At 55.8% G+C, this 21,050-nt stretch overlaps 1 protein-coding gene across 3 annotated transcripts in view; it reads right to left on the reverse strand.

The window, feature by feature from the left end:
* Positions 1–21,050, reverse strand: part of GLI2 (GLI family zinc finger 2) — a 216,288-nt gene that overhangs the window by 181,954 nt on the left and 13,284 nt on the right. Inside the window, exon 1 of one of the 3 annotated variants that reach the window (XM_051848776.2) lies at positions 3–7,666. The exons of the other annotated variants lie outside the window; for them this stretch is intronic. The gene's annotated coding sequence lies outside the window, so the exon portion shown is untranslated. Of the gene's footprint in view, positions 1–2; positions 7,667–21,050 lie in introns of those variants that run through there. 3 annotated transcript variants of the gene reach the window in all.

Consider the following 21,050-nt stretch of genomic DNA (forward strand, 5'->3'; position numbering starts at 1 on the left):
ACCCTTCGGTCCCTGGGGAGAGAATAACTGTCAGGACGCTTCCAGCCCGGCTCAGCCCCAGGCCTCCGCTGCCCTTTCTATGTCTCTGCCATTTCCTCTGGACCTCACGGAGGACCCGGCTGCACTGGAGTCGGAGCCGAGGGACAAGGCCTGGGTCTGGGCTTCCTGCCTCTCCCTTTCCCACGCACACAACCCCGCCTTCCATCCTGAGCTCATTGCGGGGGTGAGTGTTTGGCGCGGGGTTTAAGCAGATGCTTGGGACCTCAGCTTAGAGCCCCAGTTCCACTCTCCATCCCAACTTCCTGTTAATGCACAGGCCTACGTGTACCATGAAATGCACCTTGGCTCCCAGTTGCTCCTCCCTCGGGTCCACGTGGACGTATTCCATCTTCCCCCTGCAGGCTACATTATTCCCACTTTCCAGATGGGGAAAACTGAGGCCCAGAGAGGTTGGGGGATGCAACTTGTATGAGGCACTGGCAACCTTGGAATCCAGCCCTTTCAGATTCCCAGGCTGCGTCCTTCCAGGGAGCTCGGTGGGCAGCGGAGGCAGCCTGCAGCCTAAGGCTCAGGCAGGGTCGAGGGCGGGGGGAGCCCTGCTGTTGAGAGGGTCAGACAAGTTTCTAGAACCCAGGGCACTGGTCCAGGACAGTCTCTGTGGCAATAGGACATGGAGATGCTGCAGAAACTGGAGCCCCATTGCTGGAACCATCTGACGGCAGTGGGCATGCCTCGTGTCCAGTTCTGGGCCCCTTGTCTTTCTCCTGAGACACCTGCTATGCTGGGGCCATGTTCCCTGGCCCTATGTGGGGTGGCAGAGGTCCCTGGTGGGCTCACCTATACCTGAGTTGGAAAGGGGTGATGTCCTGGGCGTTTGGGGGTGGGCAATCAGGAAGTCCCCAGATGGGAGGTCCTGCTTTTCCCGCCTCCCAGGTGAGCAGGCAGACATGGCCGGCCCCAAGTTCTCCCGGAAAATCCATGCCTGCAGGATGCTCCACCTCCCAGGCACGCCACCACTTTGCTCTCCTGCCTCTTCAGGGCAGATCTGTTAAGCGAATCCCTGGCTAAGCGAACCAGGGGCTCTCACGCCGTGGAGGGGAGGGGAAGCCCCCCAGTGACCAGCCCTGAGAATTGTGCAGAGAAGTGCATGGGGTGGGTGTGTGGTGAGGGGAGCCAGGAGCCAGGCTCCTTCTAAGGTCTCGAGGGGCATCTTGTCCCACCTTCCCGGCACAGCCTGTGAGGCCATCACAGCTCACAGAGGGCGCACACACCACCACCACAACCAACGCACGTAAATAACACGAGCGTCACGGAGCATAATTATTAAATGTTGTCATTTCGGAAGAAAATTAATTAGCAATAGCTGTAGCTGTCTTGTGTCTGCTTGAGCAGCGTGCATCTCAATTAAAATTTAATTGCTACGGCTTCCATCGCAGCGGGTTAAACGGTTTGAAATACTGAGCCGGCTCATGTCGACACAGTGCCGAAATGAGCGTGGCATGCAGAAGCTGTTGTGGAGGGGGAGGTGGCGGGCAGGGAAGTGGGCAGCACGGCGGTGAGGTCCTGGCCCACCCCCATCCCAGTGTCTGCCAGTCCTCGCGTGGGGCAGCACTGGCAGGCGCAGACCAGGACGTGGAGGCTGGTTCACCGACCTTCCCCACAGATGCAGACTTGGGAAAAGAGAGCTGAAGCCTGGCGCAAGTCAGGTGAGCTCTCACGGGACCTGGACTGCAGTCAGAACAGCGTCTGGAGTGGCTGACAACCCACCATCCGCTGGAGGAAGCAAAAGACTGCCAGTTCCCAGGCCCATAGGGTCACACAGTGGGAGCGGGTCAGGCCTGGGGCAATAAGGAGTGGTGTGGACTGTGGCTAACAGGGCTATCACTTTTGGACCTTTTATTCAGGAATTTGTGCAAATACACACACCAAACAGTGTCAACTTAGCAGATTAAGGGTTGCCAGGGAATGAGAGCAATTCTTAATGGGTGCAGAGTTTCTTTTGAGGGTGTTAAAAATGTCCTAAAATGTGATGGTGGTGATGGTTGTACAACTTGTAAATATTCTATAAATCACTGACTTGCGTAGTTTAAAAAGTGAATGTTAGGACTGGCATCATGGTATACCTGGTTAAGTCACCTGCAACGCTACATCAGTTCAAGTCCCAGCTGCTCCACTTCCAATCCAGCTCCTTGCTAGCTTGCCTGGGGAAAGCAGTGGAGGATAGCGCAAGTACGTGGGCCCTTGCCACCCACATGGGAGTGGAAGTTCCTGGCTCCTGGCTTCAGCCTGGCCTCACGCATCATAGTGGCTATTTGGAGAGTGAACCAATGGATGGAAGATTATCTGTCTGTAACACTGACTTTCAAATAAATAAGTCTTTTTTTTTTTTTTTTTTTTTTTTTGACAGGCAGAGTGGACAGTGAGAGAGAGACAGAGAGAAAGGTCTTCCTTTTTGCCGTTGGTTCACCCTCCAATGGCCACCGCGGCTGGCGCGCTGCGGCCAGCACACCGCACTGATCCGAAGGCAGGAGCCAGGTACTTCTCCTGGTCTCCCATGGGGTGCAGGACCCAAGCACTTGGGCCATCCTCCACTGCACTCCCTGGCCACAGCAGAGAGCTGGCCTGGAAGAGGGGCAACCGGGACAGAATCCGGCGCCCCGACCGGGACTAGAACCCGGTGTGCCAGCGCCGCAAGGTGGAGGATTAGCCTAGTGAGCCGCGGCGCCGGCCAAAATAAGTCTTTTTTTTTTTTTAAAGTGAATGTTATGGTTTGTGTTCTATAGTTCAATAAAATACCTCCAAAAAAAAAAAAAAAGGCACGGTCTTTCCCTCCAAGGCACCAGCAGCTGCCAGATTTCTTGCAAAGCAGCTGTGCAGCGAGGGCCTGGTGCAGGCAGGGAGCAGGGGGCACAGTCAGGTTGCCTGTGATGCTCTCCTAAACTGTTATGGGGTCTCGGGGAGGAGGCTGCTCCTCACTTCCAAATTTGGATACTTCTAAGGCCACAGTGGGAAGTGAGAGGGGGAAGTGAAGTCCCTTTGTTCAAAAGACTCAGCCCAGCCAGCTCCCCAGGGTCCCCCAGCACCACCCTAAAAGCTCCTCTGTCTCTGTGAAAGTCTCCATCCTGTCCAGCTGCACCTCCCAGGCCATGCCACCTGCGCTAACCCAACTGGGAGCTACTACAGGCTGGGCCCAGGAGACTCCCACACGACACCCAAGGGACACGTGACATCTGTCTTCTCTCTTGTGAAGGGGGCACCCAGCAGCATGTGGCATGTCAGGCTGAGCAGCCTGAATGGGGAGCCCCGATGGCTCTCCCAGCCATACAGCACCCTGCCCAAGCTGCCACCCGCTGCCACAGGCAATGCACGGGCCACAGGCCTTGACTTTCTTCCTCCAGAAAAGCAATCTCAGGTTGTCACCACCGTCCAGCACACCAACGCCCTCACCCCATCACTGAGACCAGCTCTCCTTCACCTGTGCCCTGAAGTCCCTTAGAACACTGCATTCGTTGTGGCACAGGGAGCTAAGCTGTCACTAGGGATGCCCGCATCCAATATCGAAGTGCCAGTGTGAGTCCCAGCTCCCCCACTTCAGATCCAGCTTCTTGCTAACGCATCCTGGGAGGGGAGGCAGCAGATGATGGTTCGAGTACTTGGGCCCCTGCCACCCCAACACAGGAGACCTGGATGGAGTCCTGGGCTCCTGGCTTCAACCTGGCTCAGCCCTGGCTTTGCTAGAACCAGGGCGGGGGGGGGGGGGGGGTAGTGATCCAACAGATGGAGGTAGGCCTTGCTTTGTGGGCAAGGGGTGTGTGTGTGTGCTGCAGCCTGCTGGGGCAGGGATGAGGGGGAGAGGGGCACGGCCTTTCAAGGCCAGGAGCCACGGGGAAGGTGCTGAGAAGCCCCCTGCCGCTCCCGAGCCCCCCCCCCCATGCCAATTTGGTAAGTGGATTAAAAAAGTTTCTTTTCAATTACCACATCTTGAAAGTCACTAATAGCGCTCGGATGGAGATGCGATTTAATTTCCCAATTGGCTGGGAAATGAGGAGCCCCGTAATTATTTGACCCTCTCACCAGCCGCAGGCGGGGAAGGGGCTGGCTCCACAGAGGCCAAGCCGGAATAGAAGCAAAACACCCCCTCCTCAGGCTGAACGTGCTCACCCAGGCAGCGCTGCACCCTGCTCAGCCCTCTCCCAGGTCCTGGCCTCTCACTCTGCTCCGACCTCAGAAAAGCGCCCGGTGCTCAGAGGCAGCCACGCTGCAGCCACCTCCTCAGCGGTGCCAGGTCAGAAGATGTCAGCTCCTCTCTGCTGAGGGCAGCCTCCTTGCCCTCCGACCCCAGGGTCCCCCTGACTCTGCTCTCTGTGGTTCAGCAAAGATGGCTCAGGGGACCATCCTCCTGCCCCCGGTGAGAAGCTGGGGTCAGTGCCCACACCACACCGCTGTGTCCAGACCGAGGCGCTGTGGCTGGACCGGCAAACGACGAGGTCACCAAGGGTCAGCCAGCTCCAGGAAGCACTCAGCCCAGCCCAGCCTGGCCGCCATGAGCTAAGGAAACTATCCAGCCGTGAGCACTTGGAGCCAGGTGGGCACCAGGACATCCCCAAGAGCTTGCCACAGAGGGCCTTCTGTCCAGGAACAAGTGTTATCACTGCATATCCACAGGGGTATTTTTCTGCTGATCTACAAATTCCAAATTCTCCTGCCATATCACCATCTCCTCTCTCGGGACCCCGAGTCTCCTCTGGCAACAACGAGAAATACACGCCAAGAAGAAATCAGGCGGTGAGCTCCAGAACCTTCGGGAGGCAGAGGTCTCTGAGCCACCTGGCTTCAGTGGAGACGCTGCACCCATGTCTCCCCGAATCCTGTCACCCAGACAGGTGCTGATGGGCTCCAGTGGAGAGGAGTCAGTGCCACGGTATCACTGACAGATGTCCCTGTGCTCAGGGGCCTGCAGCTGCTAAGGGTCCTCCCAGCGCTTCCCACGCCTCTGCTCCCCTCACCTGACACCTGCCTCTCCTGCGAGCCTCCAGTTCCCTTCCCGCCTCAGCCCTGCTTCTGTGTTCAGCAGCCCTGGTCTGTACACAGCCACTCTCTTTAAGCCATTTGTTCATCCACAGTGGGATCGGTCATCACTCAATGGAAGCTGTGAGCCCCAAGGTGCAGAGAACAGCCGAGGTCACCTGCTGAACACCGTCCCCCGGTGGCACACAGGACTGGGGTCATGATGAGAATGGGGTGCAGGGCTGGGGGGGGAGGTGCATCCTGGCAGCATGTGCCAGGGGCCTGTGGTCCCAGGCTGGGAGGGAGGGAGGGGAGGAGGAAGGGAGGGACTGGCAGAGAGGAGCCCTTGGCTTGAGGGACTGGACTGGCCCAGGTTTCAGGAGGGGAGGAGCCACGGAGTCTGGAAGCCAGAAGGTGCTCACCACATACTGACTGCAGCAACACAGCGCCCAGCACAGCGGCTTCTACTGGACGCTGGCTGCAGGAATGAACGTGCACAAGATGCAAAATGCATCAATTCTCCATTTCCCCAGAGACAAAGGTAAATCCAGCAGAGAGCTGGCACAGAAGCCTGCACGGAACACCCCCCCAACACACACCCACACCCGCTTGGGAAACAACAGCTCCTGCTGTGAGTCAGATGCTCCACCTCCAGTGAGCTTTCAAAAGACTGGGTCAACACAAAGCAAACTTCCTCGGCGTAGCCCTTCTCAGAGCCGCCTTCCAAAGGGCAACACGCACTTCTGAGATGCAGGAAAGTCACAGCGCATGGGACTTCTCCCTGCTCACTCGGGCACCAGTCCTGCCTGCCTGCTGCAGCCTGTGGAGCTTCCCACACACGACACAGGGATGCTAGGCCAGGCTTCCCTGCAACCTGACCTGCACCCCATGCCCCAGCTATGATGCAGCCCCTTGCTCCTACTCAGGCAGAGGGTACCAGTGAGGGGGACATTCTGAAAAAGCTGGACAGGAAACAATCAGTTCTTTAAAAAAAAAAAAAAAAAGTTGAAATAAACACCTGTGGCATACCAAGCGTAGTTAGCAAATTGCAGGGGACACACTTCCCAAAGAGGTCAAGATCCTGATGCTGAGAAGCCCAGCCCTGGCAGCTTGGGCCGCAGGCTCCCACACCTGTGCCACTCCATCCCTGCCTGACTTTATGTGGCCCCACGGGAGGTATCCACTGCAACCCGTGGCCAAAGGCGTGACAGGAACATGGCTGCACCAGGAGACCACAGCCAGCTCTGGTGCTGTGTTTTCACTCCTTTTCTGGGCTTAGCACCATCGGAGCAGGGAATGTCCTCTCTGAGTCCCTGGGGATCAGGAGACACATTCAGGTGACCACACAGGCCCCAGGAGTGCCCAGGGGCCAGTCACTAGGGTGGCTCTTCCTGGGACCTGGGAGAAAAGACGTTTTCCTGGGGCAATGCGATTCTCCCCCAGGACAAAGGCGGAGGAGAGCCTGCAAGGCGCCCTCATGGACAAAACCCACACAACACCGACAGAACCTGCCTCCTGCAAAACCGTTGGAAAAAGATGATCTGGGGTTTTGGCCCCGACTTGCCTTCCACAGCCCCACCTCGCAGACATGTTTCCAACACGTCAAAAGCCACGCTCTGCTCCTGGAAAAAAGGCAGAGCTCAAAGTCCATCCCAACCTCCTCAGGGCGAGGGGCAGACAAGATGGCACACGCCAGCACGGATGCATGCCTGCCCATCCCGGGAGACGGGTCCCCCGCTGACCCACTGCCCCACTGCACCAGCCCCTTCCTGCAAGCTTCCGCAGAGGACCAGATGGCAGCCAGACCCCAGCACCCAGAGCACGCCTGGCCTTGGCCTTGGCCTTGGCTGTGGCCATCCATCCACAGCTCTTCATAAACTGGATTCCCACCAGCAGACAGGTGAGAAGTCCCCTCTTGGAACCTCCTCTACCCAGCAGCCAGGCACGGTGGATCCCCTCAAGCCAACAGAGACATCCGTCCATGCATTCATTCATTCATTCATTGAGCAAACATGGGCACCAGATGCTCTTGTGGATCAAGGGGGCACAGAGCCCCGAGCCCCAGCGTATGACAGCAGAGTAACAGGACCCCGCGCTCCGGGAGGGAGAGGCATGGCCAGCTGCACCCAAAGCAGGGTGAGGGTGCAGGGGTGAGGATAGAACACTCTGGGAACTGAGACCTGTCCAGTTGGAGTGAGAGGTTGACACAGTGGACAACAAAGCTAGAGAAAGCAGCAAGGCCAGAGCCCCAGGCCTGCTGTGCCAAGCTCTCTAGAACCTTCTGCCCATGCAGCTTCTCCATCTGGAATGCCCCACTTCCTTCCTCTCCATCCTATCAAACCCCAACCTTGGCCTCTAAGCCCCTCCTCCCCACACCCCTGCAGCTCCAGTGCTCCACAGGGGTCCCAGGCTCCTCTGCTGCTGACCACCCCGCTTCCACGACCCCACTGCAGCTCTGCACTCACACCGGCTCTGGGGTGCAGCAACCTCCCGGTCTGCCCTGGCCACAGCTCACCTGAGAAAGGGGAAAAAGAGGTGATCGGAGCAGCCAGCCCTGGCTGGGCCACATGGCTGGCGCGGACATGCCTGGCCATGGGCACACTCTGGGCTCTCGCCTCCCTGCTCTGGGGGCTGCTCCTCGGATTTTTCCCTCCACTAACATCCCACCCCCTCCCCGGGGCCATCGCAGAAATGCTCCCCCACCTCGGCCACACCCCAGCCTGCAGGAAGCTGGTGGAGTCCAGCAGACAAGGTGACCTGCACCTCTCCAGTGCTCCCTGCATTCTCCTGTATTTTGCAAACCAGAGAAATGTGACCAAGCTTCCAAGCCAGCCGTGGATGGGAAGGAGCTTCCACCCACAGCCTTCCTCACAGCAGCCCCAAAAGGTGGTTCAGGCCAAGGCGCTCTCCCTCCTCCCCGTCTGCCCGGCTCTCCCTGCAGGACAAGGCCCGCCTAACAGACCTCACGGCCGCCCTGTCTGGATTGCAAAAGAGGGCACTCAGGGTCAGGAGGACCTTCCCAGACAGGCTTGGAGGAGGAGGATAGCGTGTCCGGCGAGGAGGAATGAACAGGAGCCATTCCAGAGAGACCTGAGAGTCTTTTGGTTTTGGTTTTTGCAAGAAGGCAGATGCAGGAAATTCGGGATGTGAGCGCAAAGCCAATAGGGATGGGGGGTGAAGTCTGAGAGACTGGCAAGGGGAAAAGCTTGACCACTGGGGCCCAAGAGCTGGGCCAGGCTCAGCAGCGCCGAGCACAGGAGCACAGGGCACATGGGGCTGAGGCCTGGGTAGGGGAGGCTTCATCCCAGGCCTGGCCAGCAGGTGCCCTTAGGGGCTTCCCAAGAGACAAGTCAGCCACCTCACTCCAAAAGAACCTGAAGACACACTGCCACACACAGGTGCCCCAACTCCAACACAATCACCTCTGGGGTTCCCCTGGGATCCTGTGAACATTCACATTCTCCTAGGGATCCCTTCAAAGGCCCTGTGACACCAGACAGCTTCTTGGGCCATTGGGCACGGGATCCTTTTCACTGACAGGTGCAACAAAGGAGGCCCAGGGAGGTGGGGGCCTCACCCGAGGTGGCCCAGCCCAGGGAGAAATGCCACCGGCAGACATCCAAGCCACAAAGGGCAGCCCCCGCCACCAAGGACTGGGCCCCCTCGCCTGTCCAAGGGCTCTCCATCGGGACTCAGCAGAGGATTCACAGGCAGAGTTGCCCAGTCTGCCAGTGCCGTGGAGTGAGGAGGGAGACCTGCGGGATGTGCAGCATGGGGAAATTCAGGGGGGGAGAAAGGGCCTGGCCCCCATCATGTCCCTGTCCTCCCGCCCTCCCACAGTGGGCCTCAGCCTTAGTTCAGGCTGCCTGACCTTGCCTAAGTGGCCACCAATGCACAGCCCCTTCCAGCACAGCCAGAGGCCCCGACTGTGGTAATCCAGGGCCCACTGACCCTCGCTCAGCTCTCCCTCTGGGTTTCTGGCTCCATGGAGCAGCCACGGCTGGCCTGGCCTGGCCTGGCCTGACCTGGCTTCTGAAGGGTGGGCTCCCCAGGGGCCCGCCCACAGTCATCTCCGCAGGCCAAGGAGGCCGGAGGCAGCCCTCCCAGCCGGCAGGGTGATTTATGATCATCTCAGGAGCCCTTCCCAAGGCTGCAGGCCCAGCACTTTCCACAGCTGCAGCCCAGCTCACATGGTCCAGGGAGCCCCAGATCCGGGCCGGGGGCCGGGGGCCTGGGGCCTGGGGCCTGGGGCCTGGGGCCTGGGTTCTGGGGCCTGGGGCCGGGGGCCTGGGGTCTGGGGCCTGGGGCCTGGGGTCTGGGGTCTGGGGCCTGGGGCCGGGGGCCGGGGGCCTGGGGCCTGGGGCTGGGGGCCTGGGGCCTGGGGTCTGGGGTCTGGGGCCTAGGCCACTGGCTTCCGCTCCTGAGCACACAGGCAGGCACAGAGCCCAGGCCATACATCTGTGCCCAGGACCCCGCACCCCGGCACAGGGGGAGGGTGAGACAAAGCCCAGGGCCTTGCGGCCAGGCAGGAGAGGCCTGGTCGGGGCGGGAGCCAGGCCTCCCGGCCAGCGGCTTTCACACCAGGCCCTTCCCACTTCCGCTTCCCCCCTTGTCTCCCCATGACAACATCTTGAACGAGTGCCTTTGCTGGCAAGCCCGAGCACTCTGGGGTTTTCTGTCCTGATGCAGCTCCCACGCTCAGGCTATGCACACAGCTGAGAGCGTGTGTGGTGCACGGCTGGGCCCTGGGGTCTGGCCCCTGTGCTCCACCCCCCAGGGTCCTCAGGCCCCTCTCCCCTGGCCACTCACCCTGGCCACAGTGGAACCCAGCATCACACACCCCAGGGACACACTCAGGCTGAGGCCTACCCGTGCTGCGGGATACTTCGAACCATTGAAAACTGGAAAAGTCCTCGGGAGTGAGAGAAAAAAGAAAAAGTCAAGGAAACTCAGTTCTTCCCGCCAAGATGAAAAAACAGGGACCAGATTCAGGCTGCTCCTCTCTCTCCCCCGCCCCTCCATGAAACCACCAAAAATTCCAGACAAAACACATTTGAAACGCTGGGTTCTTGGGACCCTGCCCCAGACGATGAAACACACAAGGTGAATTGGAGCCCACCCCAGCTCAGACCCTGGGTGGCGTGGCTGGCGTGGCATGGCATGGCGTGGGGGAGCACCCAGCAGAAATGGTGGATTCCAGAGGCAGGGAGACTCGGGTAGGTGGCTGGCGTTTGCAAGAAAGAGTCCCGGAGAGAGGGCAGCTGAGCAGAGGGGAACCCATCTGAGACCCACAGAGGACCCTGGGGCGCTGCAGTGTAGAATCAGCGCACAGTGAAGAACCAGTCAAAAGGAGGAGGCATCAACAGTGCCTGGCGCCCACAGGGCTAGGGCCTGTGGCCACCAGGCCAGGCTGCAGAACCTCACGGAGCACTGGGGAGAAGCCGGAAGGAGTCTCCCTCCACTGCCAGTGAGAGTTAGCCTGAGGCTCTGGTGCCAAAATTTTTATGTTGTGTTTTTGGTTTGGGAGATTTTTTTTTTTTTTTAAGTTTCAAAGAGAGAGAGAGAGACGAGCTATACAAAGAGAAAAATCTTCCATCAAAAAATTTTTTTCAAGATTTATTTGCTTATTTGAAAGAGATACAGAGAAAGGAAGAGAGAGAGAGAGAGAGGCCTTCCATCTGCTGGTTCACTCCCCAAATGACCACAACAGCCCGGGCTGGACCAGGCAGAAGCCAGGAGCCAGGAGCGTCATCTGAGTCTCCCACATGGGTGCAGGGGCCCAAGGACTTGGGCCATCTTCCTCTGCTTTCCCAGGCCATAGCAGAGAGCTGGACTGGAAGCGGAGCAACTGGGTGGTAAGTTTTTACCTCCTATGCCCAACGCAAGCCCCAGGTTGGTTGGTTTTTTAAAGTTTCAGAGAGAGAGAGAGAGAGAGAGAGACCTAGACACAAAGTGAGAGAGATCTTCTGTCCAGAGGTTTACACACCAAAAGCCCACAGCAAATGGCTTTAGCAGGGCTTAAGACAAGAGCCAGCAACTCAATCCAAGTCTCCCACACGGGTGGCAGGAACCCAGCTACTTGGGCCACCATCACTGCCCCCCAGCGAAAGGGTCTGCATTAGCAGGAAACTGGAATCAGGAGTGGAGCCTGGCATGGAACCCAGGTACTCCCACGAGGGTCGCAGCATCTTAAGAGGTGTCTCAGCTGCTGGGCTCAATGCCTACCCCCCACCACCCAGGTAACAAACCTCAAAAGAATGCTTAAACCTTCCAAGTAAAGCAACCATGGCCCAGAGAAAACATGAAAATATTTATAGGGAAACAAAAATATTCAACAAGATAGAATTTATAATACTTAGCATCCATCACAGATTACCAAACAGGAACTATAAACCATAATGAGAAAAATAATAAATCAAAAATGAGCCAGAAAAGACCCGGAGGTTAGAATCGGCAGATCTGAGCACTGATGCAGTTACTACAAATGTTGTCCATGTGTTCAAAAAGTGGGGGCTGGCTGCTCCACTTTCGATCCAGCCCCCTGCTAATGCACCTGGGAAAGCAGCGGGAGATGGCCCCAGTGCTTAGAACCCTTGCCACCCATGTAGGAGACAGGGAAGAAGCTCCTGGCTCCTGGCTTTGGCCTAGCCTGGCCCTAGCTGTTGTGGCCATTTGGGGAGTGAACCAGTAAGTGGAAGACCTCTCCCCCTCTCTCTGTAACTCTGCCTTTCAAATAAACAAATATTTAAAAGAACATAAGGGGCCGGCGCTGTGGCTCACTTGGTTAATCCTCCGCCCGCAGTGCCGGCATCCCATATGGATGCAGGGTTCTAGTCCCGGTTGCTCCTCTTCCAGGCCAGCTCTCTGCTGTGGCCCGGGAAGGCAGTGGAGGATGGCCCAAGTGCTTGGGCCCTGCACCTGCATGGGAGACCAAGATAAGCACCTGGCTCCTGGCTTCAGATCAGCGAGGTATGCCAGCCGCAGCAGTCACTGGAGGGTGAACCAACAGAAAAAAGGAAGACCTTTCTGTCTACTCTGCCCGTCCAAAAAAAAAAAGAAAGAAAGAAAGCCAATCAATGGGAGCCAGCATTGTGGCTCAGCAGGTTAAACTGCAGCTTGCAATGAATGCTGCCATCCCATATCAGCAGCACCCGGGTCCCATCTACTCCGTGCCTGAGAAGCAGCAGATGGTTCAAGTATGTGAGTTCCAGCCACCCATGTGGGAGACCTGGATGGAGCTCCTGGCTCCTGGCTTCAGCCTGACCCAGCCTTGGCTGTTGTGGGCATTTGGGGAGTGAACTAGCAGATGGAAGGCCTCTCTGCCTCTCTCTCTCTCTCTCTCTCTCTCTCTCTCTCCCCCTTTCAAATAAAAATTAATCTTTTTTTAATTAAAATATGTCATACTATAAAAGACATTGTTAAGAGAATGAAAAAGGACAAGCCTTAGACAGCCAAGTATATAACTGACAGCGAACCAGTGTCCAGAATATGTAAAAAACCCTCAAAATTGAATTGACGGCCGGTGCTAGCACACCAGGTTCTAGTCCCGGTCGGGGCGCCGGATTCTATCCCGGTTGCCCCTCTTCCAGTCCAGCTCTCTGCTGTGGCCAGGGTGTGCAGTGCAGGATGGCCCAACCAAAAAAAAAATTTTTTTTTTGACAGGTGGAGTGGACAGTGAGAGAGAGAGACAGAGAGAAAGGTCTTCCTTTGCTGTTGGTTCACCCTCCAATGGCCGCCGCGGCCCGCGCGCTGCAGCCGGCATACCGCGCTGATCTGATGGCAGGAGCCAGGTGCTTCTCCTGGTTTCCCATGGGGTGCAGGGCCCAAGCACTTGGGCCATCCTCCACTGCACTCCCTGGCCACAGCAGAGAGCTGGCCTGGAAGAGGGGCAACCGGGACAGAATCTGGCGCCCCAACCGGGACTAGAACCCGGTGTGCCAGCGCCGCAAGGCGGAGGATTAGCCTAGTGAGCCGACACAACCAAAATTAAAAAAAAAAAAACGGGCAGCAGATCCCATCAGATCCTTCAGAGAGACACATAAGGCATTGAGGCACTCCCAAAGCCACACCACAACACCAATTAGGAAAATGCAAATTAAAACCACAAAGAGATAGCACCACCCGGCCTATTTAGATGGATGCAATTCAAAGTCAAGACCTTTCCAAGTGTCTCCAAGGCGGAGGCAGAGTTCTCTTCTTTTGTTGCTGGAAATACAAAATGGCAACCGCTGTGTTCAAGCATGTGGAGTTTCTTAAAAAGTTAAAATACCAGCGGGAATTTTAAAATTACCCACGTGTCTCCCGTGTGAGACAGATAGTCCATGCCTCAGGATTTACCCAAGTGAAAATAAAGCACACACCCCACCCCCACCCCCACCACCACCACCACCACCGACTTGTGCAGAAATGTTCCTAGCAGCCTTATTTGTATCAGCCCCAAACCAGAAATAACCTAAAGGCAAGCATTGGCACAAACCAATCAGAGTATCTACTCAGGAATACTACTCAGCAAGAGAAAGGGCAATTGATATGCACAACCACAGGAGTGAAGTCACACCCCTGCCGGAAATAGTCACACCCTCCCCCCCCCCCAAAAAAAAGGAACATATCTTGCATAGCCCTATTTACATGAAACTTCAGAAAATGCAAGCTACCTTACAGAGACAGAACGCTGATCCACAGTCACCTGGGGACAGCAAGAAATGACCTGTAAGCCCCACTACCTGGTTTGTGGCAAACATTTTGCATCCCCAAGTCAAACCTGAACGAAGGGTACCTTTTTAAAAAGGTCACTGAGGGGCAGGCTTTGTGACAAGGTGTGTCAAGCCACCGCGAGTCCCAGTTCCTCTGCTTCTGAGGCAGGTTCCAGTTAACGCCCCTGGGAAACAGAGGAAGGAGGGCCCAAGTCCTTGTGTCTCTGCCACCCACGTGGGAGACTTGGATGGAGCTCCTGGCTCCTGCCTCCAGCCAAGCCTGGCGCAGTTGCAGACACTTGAGGAATGAACTTGCAGATGGAAACCCTCTCTCGCCTGCTCTCTCTGCCTCTCAAATAAATTAAATTAAAAAAATAAAACAGATGGGGAATCTTTTTATGTGCTCACATGGACCGGTAAGTGAAAAAGACAAGTTGTGACACAGGCCGTGTAACAAGGCTTCCATTTTGTTATAAAAAGGAGGGGAAAAAAGGAGTATTATTATGATATATATTGTATATTATGAGTATTATATATTCATTTCCATGCTACTTGCACATAGCTTATCTCTGGAGGGTTATACAAATCCAAATACCACTGGCTGGTTCTGGGGAGAGCTGTGTGGGTGACTGGGCTACAACAGGGGTAGAGACTTGCTAATGCACACATCATCTTGATGCTTTTTGAAATCATTAGCCACGTGAAAGTTGTCTGGCTCTCTGTTATGGCCTGGGAAAGCAGTGGAAGATAGCCCAAGCCCTTGGGCCCCTGCACCCACATGGGAGACCCAGAGGAAACTTCTGGCTCCTGGCTTCAGATCAGCTCAGCTCGGGTCATTGCAGCCAACTGGGGAGTGAACCAGTGGATGGAAGACCCCTGTCTCTCTTTCTCTTTCTGTGGAACTCTGACTTTAAAAAAAATCACCTTCCTCTTGTGGCCAGGGCTAGGGCACAGAGTTTGCGGGTTCTGGGATGCACAGGCCCCACTATCTGCCAAGGTCTCGCAGCAGAAACTGAGTCCTCAAGGCCCAGCACAAAGGGGACTGGGTGCAGCATGCACAGAGGGACAGCAAGTCACAGGGGTGAGGGTTCTGCCCAACACCTTGTGCTCCGGTGGTCTGTCTCATCAGTAACAAGCTTACTTAGGCACCAGGTAGCTGACGCACACCCTGCTCTCCCCCATGAGCTGAATGTGCTGTCTGCAGAACCTGGAAGGCAGTGGTTGATGGCTCAAATAATTGGGTTCCTGCCACCACCCGCTTGGGAGACCTGGATCACAAGCCCGGCTCTTGCTTCAGCCTGGCTATTGATTGAGGCATGTGGGGAGTGAAGCAGCAGAAGACAGCTCTCTCTTGTTCTTTCTGTCTCTCTATCTGCCTCTCAAATATGCAAATAATTTTTAAAAAGGGGGGGTGGAGTGCTGGCGTAATCTGTTCCAAGAAATAAACCAGGAGGCTCAGAGGGAAAATGGCCTGGCTGAGGTCTCACGTTAAGTAACAGGCAAAGCCAATTCCATCATGTTTCAATGCCATATCCACCTAACTTCCTGCCTCCAACCTAGCCCCCATCCCAAAGTGGGTATAAATACATTGTACACAGAGACTATGTGTAGGGTCCAAATGAACTATAACACTCTCTTATTATACAACTATGAAAATACAACTCTGCTACATTGAAATTAATCATTAACCATCGCTCTTGCTCTCCCAAATCACTGTCACCAATCTGGAGATTACCTGATTGGATCCTATTTCTTAAGAGGGACACCAAACAAAAATGAACAAAGCCATTTTTCTCCCACTGAAAAAGTTCCTGAAAGTCACTTACCAACAAACATTTACTAAGTACAGACAATGGCAAGGCAGTAGTAATGAATGCTACAAGCAAGGGCAGCCCTACAGACAAGTGAGAGCCTAGGGCTGGGGCAGGAAGGCTCCACAGGAGGTGATTCTTAAAGTACTGAGGTAGTGGCTTTATGAATGGGGGAGGGAGGGTACAGCAAAGACCTACAGCAAAGGCCTTTGAAAACCTTGTAGTCAATGAACTAAGGATAGCTGGATAGAAGATGGATGAAGGACAGATGGATGAATGGATGGATGTGGATATATGGATGAATGAATGGAGGGAGGGATGGAGGAGGGATATATGGATGGAGGGAGGGAGAGGGAGGGAGGGAAGGTAGGAGGGATGGAGGATGGAGGGAGGGGGGAGGGAGGGAGGGAAGGTAGGAGAGATGGAGGATGGATGAATGGAGAGAGGGAGGGATATATCAATGAATGAGTGGAGGGAGGGAAGATGGATGGACAAATGGACAGATGGAATGAAGAAAGATGTATGGAGGACAGATGTATAGATGGTGGAAGGAAGAAAGGATGGATTAATGGATGGATGGAGGGAGGGAGGGATGAAAAATGGATGGGTATGTGAATGGAAGGAGGGATGGATATATTGATGAATGAATGCAGGGAGGGAAGATGGATGGATGGAAAGAAGGGTGGAGGGACAGATGTATGGAGGATGGATGGATAGATGCATGGAGGGAGGAGGAGAGGGAAGGAGAAAGGAATGATGAATGGATGGTGGGCTGGGAAGATGGATGGACGGATAGATGGTGGATGAATGGATGATGATGCATGAAATGAATGGAGGTTGGATGTCTAACCACCACTACTACTCTTTTTTAAAAAAATATTTTATTTATTTATTTGACAGGTAGAATTACAGACAGTGAGAAAGAGAGACAGAGAGAAAGGTCTTCCTTCCGTTGGTTCACTCCCCAAATGGCTGCAATGGCCAGTACTGCGCTGATCTGAAGCTTCCTCCAGGTCTCCCATGCGGGTGCAGGGGTCCAAGCACTTGGACCATCTTCCACTGCCTTCCCAGGCCATAGCAGAGAGCTGGATTGGAAGAGGAGCAGCCAGGACTAGAACCCCATGTGCCATGGCGCCAGCCCCATCCACTACTACTCTTAAAAAAGCACTAATTGTGTTCCCAAGGATCACAGCACAGAGCATTCTAAGAACCAGTCTCAGCCTCCCCCTTGCCACCAGCCATGTCCTCCGACAGGCCCCAGAGGAGACTGTCCTGCAGGGGATGGGGAGTTATCTTCAGGGAGGTCAGGAGCAGGTGGAGGCACAGAGGGGCATGAGAGCAGCCATGTGCCTCTGTGCTAGCAATTCCTTCCCCTTTTCACAGTTACACCCACCCCACATTGGGGGGGGGGGGGTAAATAAACCTTGGAAGCTGAGTCAGCCCAAACCCGTGAGTCAGAGAATGAAAAGGCAAAGTTGGTAATTGCTTTGCTGCAAATCGGGATTCTGAATGCTCCAGGCCAGAGAGAACACAGGTCCACTACAAGCTTACCTGAAGCTAACCCACAGGCATGCCCTGAGTCAGCGGGCACCACCCCTGGGGTCACACACAGAGCCACCCCTCTGAGGCATCCCCAGGGGGCCCACTTCCGGAGGCTCCGAGGATGTCACACTGGCTCCATCTTTGGTCCCTGGGAGCCCCTCTGCCTGGACAGCCCTTACCCCCCCCCCCACCCCTCAGTGGGCAAGTCCTCACCCTGGAAGGCCCAGGCCAGCCCTGGGCAGCAGGAAGGCTTCCCCAGCTGCTGAAGCTCAACTCTGCGGTTAAATGAAGGAGCTGCTGCCGGAGGCCCCACACCAGGGCTCTGCATCATTCTAATTCAGGACTGCGTTCCCTGGGCAGGCACTGCCAGGAACATCCCAACACAAAACCCACCACCAAGTGAGAAACGTGTCAGCCTGGGGCCAGGCACACAGCCATGTCCAGAGTCACTGAGAGAACAGTTTGGGGCAACGTCTGCTCCCAGCCAACATTCCCATGGAACTGTCTTTCAAGGTCAAGCTGCCCACTATCCAGCCAGCCTACAGAGGCCTCCCTCCTGGGCACCGGAGGATAACAGAGGAGGCGGTGCATCTGTGCACCTGCTGGGACTTCAGGAAAAGCGAGTTAGCATGGGGGACCCACGGCGGTGAGCTTAACAAGCGCCCAGCACTTAACAGATGCTCCAGTAAGTGCTGCTGATGGAGTGACGGATTGCACAAGCAATTAATTATGCTTGATGGCACCTGCTGCACCATTTCGAATGCAAGGCACAAGAAAAGTGGCTAACGGTTTGCTGCCCAGTGTGGGTATAAGGCATGAAAAAGGAACCACTGCCTGCTGTGACAGCCGGTGTGGCCTGCCCGAGGATGCCCAGTGACACGGCAGTTGGGGAGGGGACCCCTACAGCAGTGGGTGACCTCCCTCCACCCAGAGTTTCTCAGTGGCTGCACTGTTGCTACCAGGGACGGGGCCTGGGTAACCCCTCATCGTGGGGCTATCCTGTGCACAAGAGCACGCTGAGCAGCCTCTTGGGCCTCTTCCTACCCAAGGCCAACAACAGCAACAGCCATGCTGGAACAACCAACAGTGTCATCACCCATATTGCCAAGCGTCCCCTTGAAAGTGAGGGCCACAGCCCTTTCTTGTGGCGGCTAACCTGCTCCCTGGGCAGCCCTTGGGAGCCAGCTTCAGCAGGAGGTCCTGGTTTGGGGGTTGTGTCCCGGATGACATAGCCAAGGATGCTGCCTGCATTTTAGAAGTACAGCATCACACCCAAGGGCTCAAGCCTGTGACCAGGGTGAGGCCTACCGGGAGCTCTCCCAACCTAGCAGACTGAGCTCCCCGCTTCCCCACTGCTTGCTTTAAACAGGTCATCCAGGCATCTGCCTAAGAATATAAAATGCCCCACACCCTATTCCCTTATGTACTGCTAGCTGCACATTTCTCCCCCACTCCACCTCCGTCTCAGCCTGACTCTTCCTTCCTGGAGACTGAGGCCTGTCACACATCTCTACACCTGCTCCCTACTGCACCGGTCTATTGAGCTTGTACCTTCCAGCTGCAGAGGCAGGGGCTACGCCAGGCCAGGTTTTCCAGGCACAGCAGGGAAAACACAAGGGCAGCTCCGAGTGCCAGGTCAGGTAGCAGAAACAGGACACACTGCCAGTATCAACAAGTTTCCCCAAGGAAGGAACCCCCCTCCCCCGTCACAGGTTGGACAACTAAGCCTTAGTCTACCCTGTAAAAGGAGCACCCTGTGCAAAGGCACTAGGTAAACACCCAAGGCCAGCTCCCTCTCATTTCCCAACAAGGCAGGGTTGCTAGTTGCTCCGGTACTAGAACCCCAACTTGGCTAGGGTTTCCCAAAACAGGAGTCGGCTGGCCTGGCCCTGACCATGGAGCTGCCCCAGGGGGACAGAGGTCACACAGCTAGCTCCAGGGGGACACATAGTGCTCACTCTGCCAGCTCCAAAGGCTGGCTGGCTGAAGCCCAAGGCCAGACACTGCTCAGGGATCTGGAATTCTCCCTCCCATCTGCACGAGAAAAGCCCACACCGCCAGGGGAAGGTCAGGACCCAGAAGCCCAGCCAAGCTGGGCTCCTGATGGCCACTGACCACCCATGCAAGGTGAATCCTAGAAGACAGGGAGTGGCAGCACCCCACTGGAGCAGTGTGGTGGCACAGCAGGTTACGCCACCACCTGCAACACCAGCATCCCACGAGTGCCTCCCAGCTGCTCAGCTTCTGATCCAGCTTCCTGCTAATGCACCTGAAAAAGCAGCGAAAGATGGCCTAAGTGTTTGTGTCCCTACCACCCACATGGGAGACCCAAATGGAGTTCCTGGTTCCTGGCTGATTCCCTTTCTCTCTCACTTTGCCTTTCAAATACATAAATCCCTTTTTTTTTTTTTTCATTTTTTATTTGAAAGTCAGAGTTACACAGAGAGAAGAGAGGCAGAGAGAGGGAGAGCTTCCATCCGCTGATTCACTCCCCAGATGGCCGCAACGGCTGGAGCTGCACCGATCCAAAGCCAGGAGCCAGGAGCTTTTTCCAGGTCTCCCACATGAGTGCAGGAATTGGGCCATCTTCTACTGCTTTCCCAGGCCATAGCAGAGAGCTGGATTGGAAGAGGAGCAGCCGGGACTCGAACCGGTGTCCACATGGGATGCCGGCACTGCAGACAGCGGCTTTATCCACTATGCCACAGCACCAGCCCCTCAAAAACATAAACCTTTAAGCAGTATTCCTACTAGAGCACAGGGAGGGCCTCAGCTGCTCCTTTTCTGGGCTGGGTGCTGGGGACTTGCAGGCCAAGGCTATATCTGCAGAAAAGTGTGATACCCAGGACTTGCATACCAGAGCCCCAGAGCAGACGGAAATGCCAGCAGCCCACAGCCCGCTTCTGGCTTCCCTTCCTGCAAGGCCCTGGGAACCACTAAGAGCCTTTGATCGCTTTACAGGGCTGCCTCCGAGTAGAGAAGCTGCCCGTATGCACACCACTCCATGTGTCACAATTCCAGCATGCTGGATCTTCAGGATGGTACAAATCACCAAGGCCCCTAAAGCTGTGCCATGCAGCCAGCCATGTCTACCCAGGTCTCCCAGGCAGCAGGATGATGGGGAAAGCAAAGGCCACCATTCCCAGCACTCTGACCCTGGGGAAGTCTCCACTAGGGCTCCCACTCAGAGCCCCATCTGCTGTGTGTAAAAACACACCCGGGAAGGCAGCTGTGGGGATCCCAACAATGGGCTGGGAGGCCGGAGCCAAAGACAGAAACCAATATCAAGTGCAAGTCTTTTATTTCCACTTTATCTGAAAGGCAGGGAGACAGAGAGAGAGAGACAGTAATTTTCCATCGCCTGGTTCACTCCCCCAAATGCCCACAACAGCCAGGGCTGAAACCAGAACCCCCCAACTCAATCGGAGCCTCCCAAGTGCTTGAGCCATCACCTGCTGCTTTTCAGGGTGCACATGAGCCGGAAGCTGGATCAGGAGCAGAGTAGCCGGGACTCAAACCAGGCACCCCCATACGGGCCGCGGGCATCCCAAGCAGTGTCTTACCTTCTGCGCCTCAACAAAAGTCTTTTTTTTTTTTTTTTTTTTTTTTTTTTTTTTTTTTTTTGACAGGCAGAGTGGACAGTGAGAGAGAGACAGAGAGAAAGGTCTTCCTTTGCCATTGGTTTACCCTCCAATGGCCACCGCAGCCGGCGCGCTGCAGCCGGCGCGCTGCAGCTGGCGCACCGCGCTGATCCGAAGGCAGGAGCCAGGTGCTTATCCTGGTCTCCCATGGGGTGCAGGGCCCAAGCACTGGGGCCATCCTCCACTGCACTCCCGGGCCACAGCAGAGAGCTGGCCTGTAAGAGGGGCAACCGGGACAGAATCCGGTGCCCCGACCGGAACTAGAACCCAGGGTGCCGGTGCCGCAGGCGGAGGATTAGCCTAGTGAGCCGTGGCACCGGCCACAGCACAAGTCTTGACGCTACAGCACCTCATGT

This window comes from Oryctolagus cuniculus, chromosome 3 (assembly GCF_964237555.1).
Source record: "Oryctolagus cuniculus chromosome 3, mOryCun1.1, whole genome shotgun sequence".
Lineage (NCBI taxonomy): Eukaryota > Metazoa > Chordata > Mammalia > Lagomorpha > Leporidae > Oryctolagus > Oryctolagus cuniculus.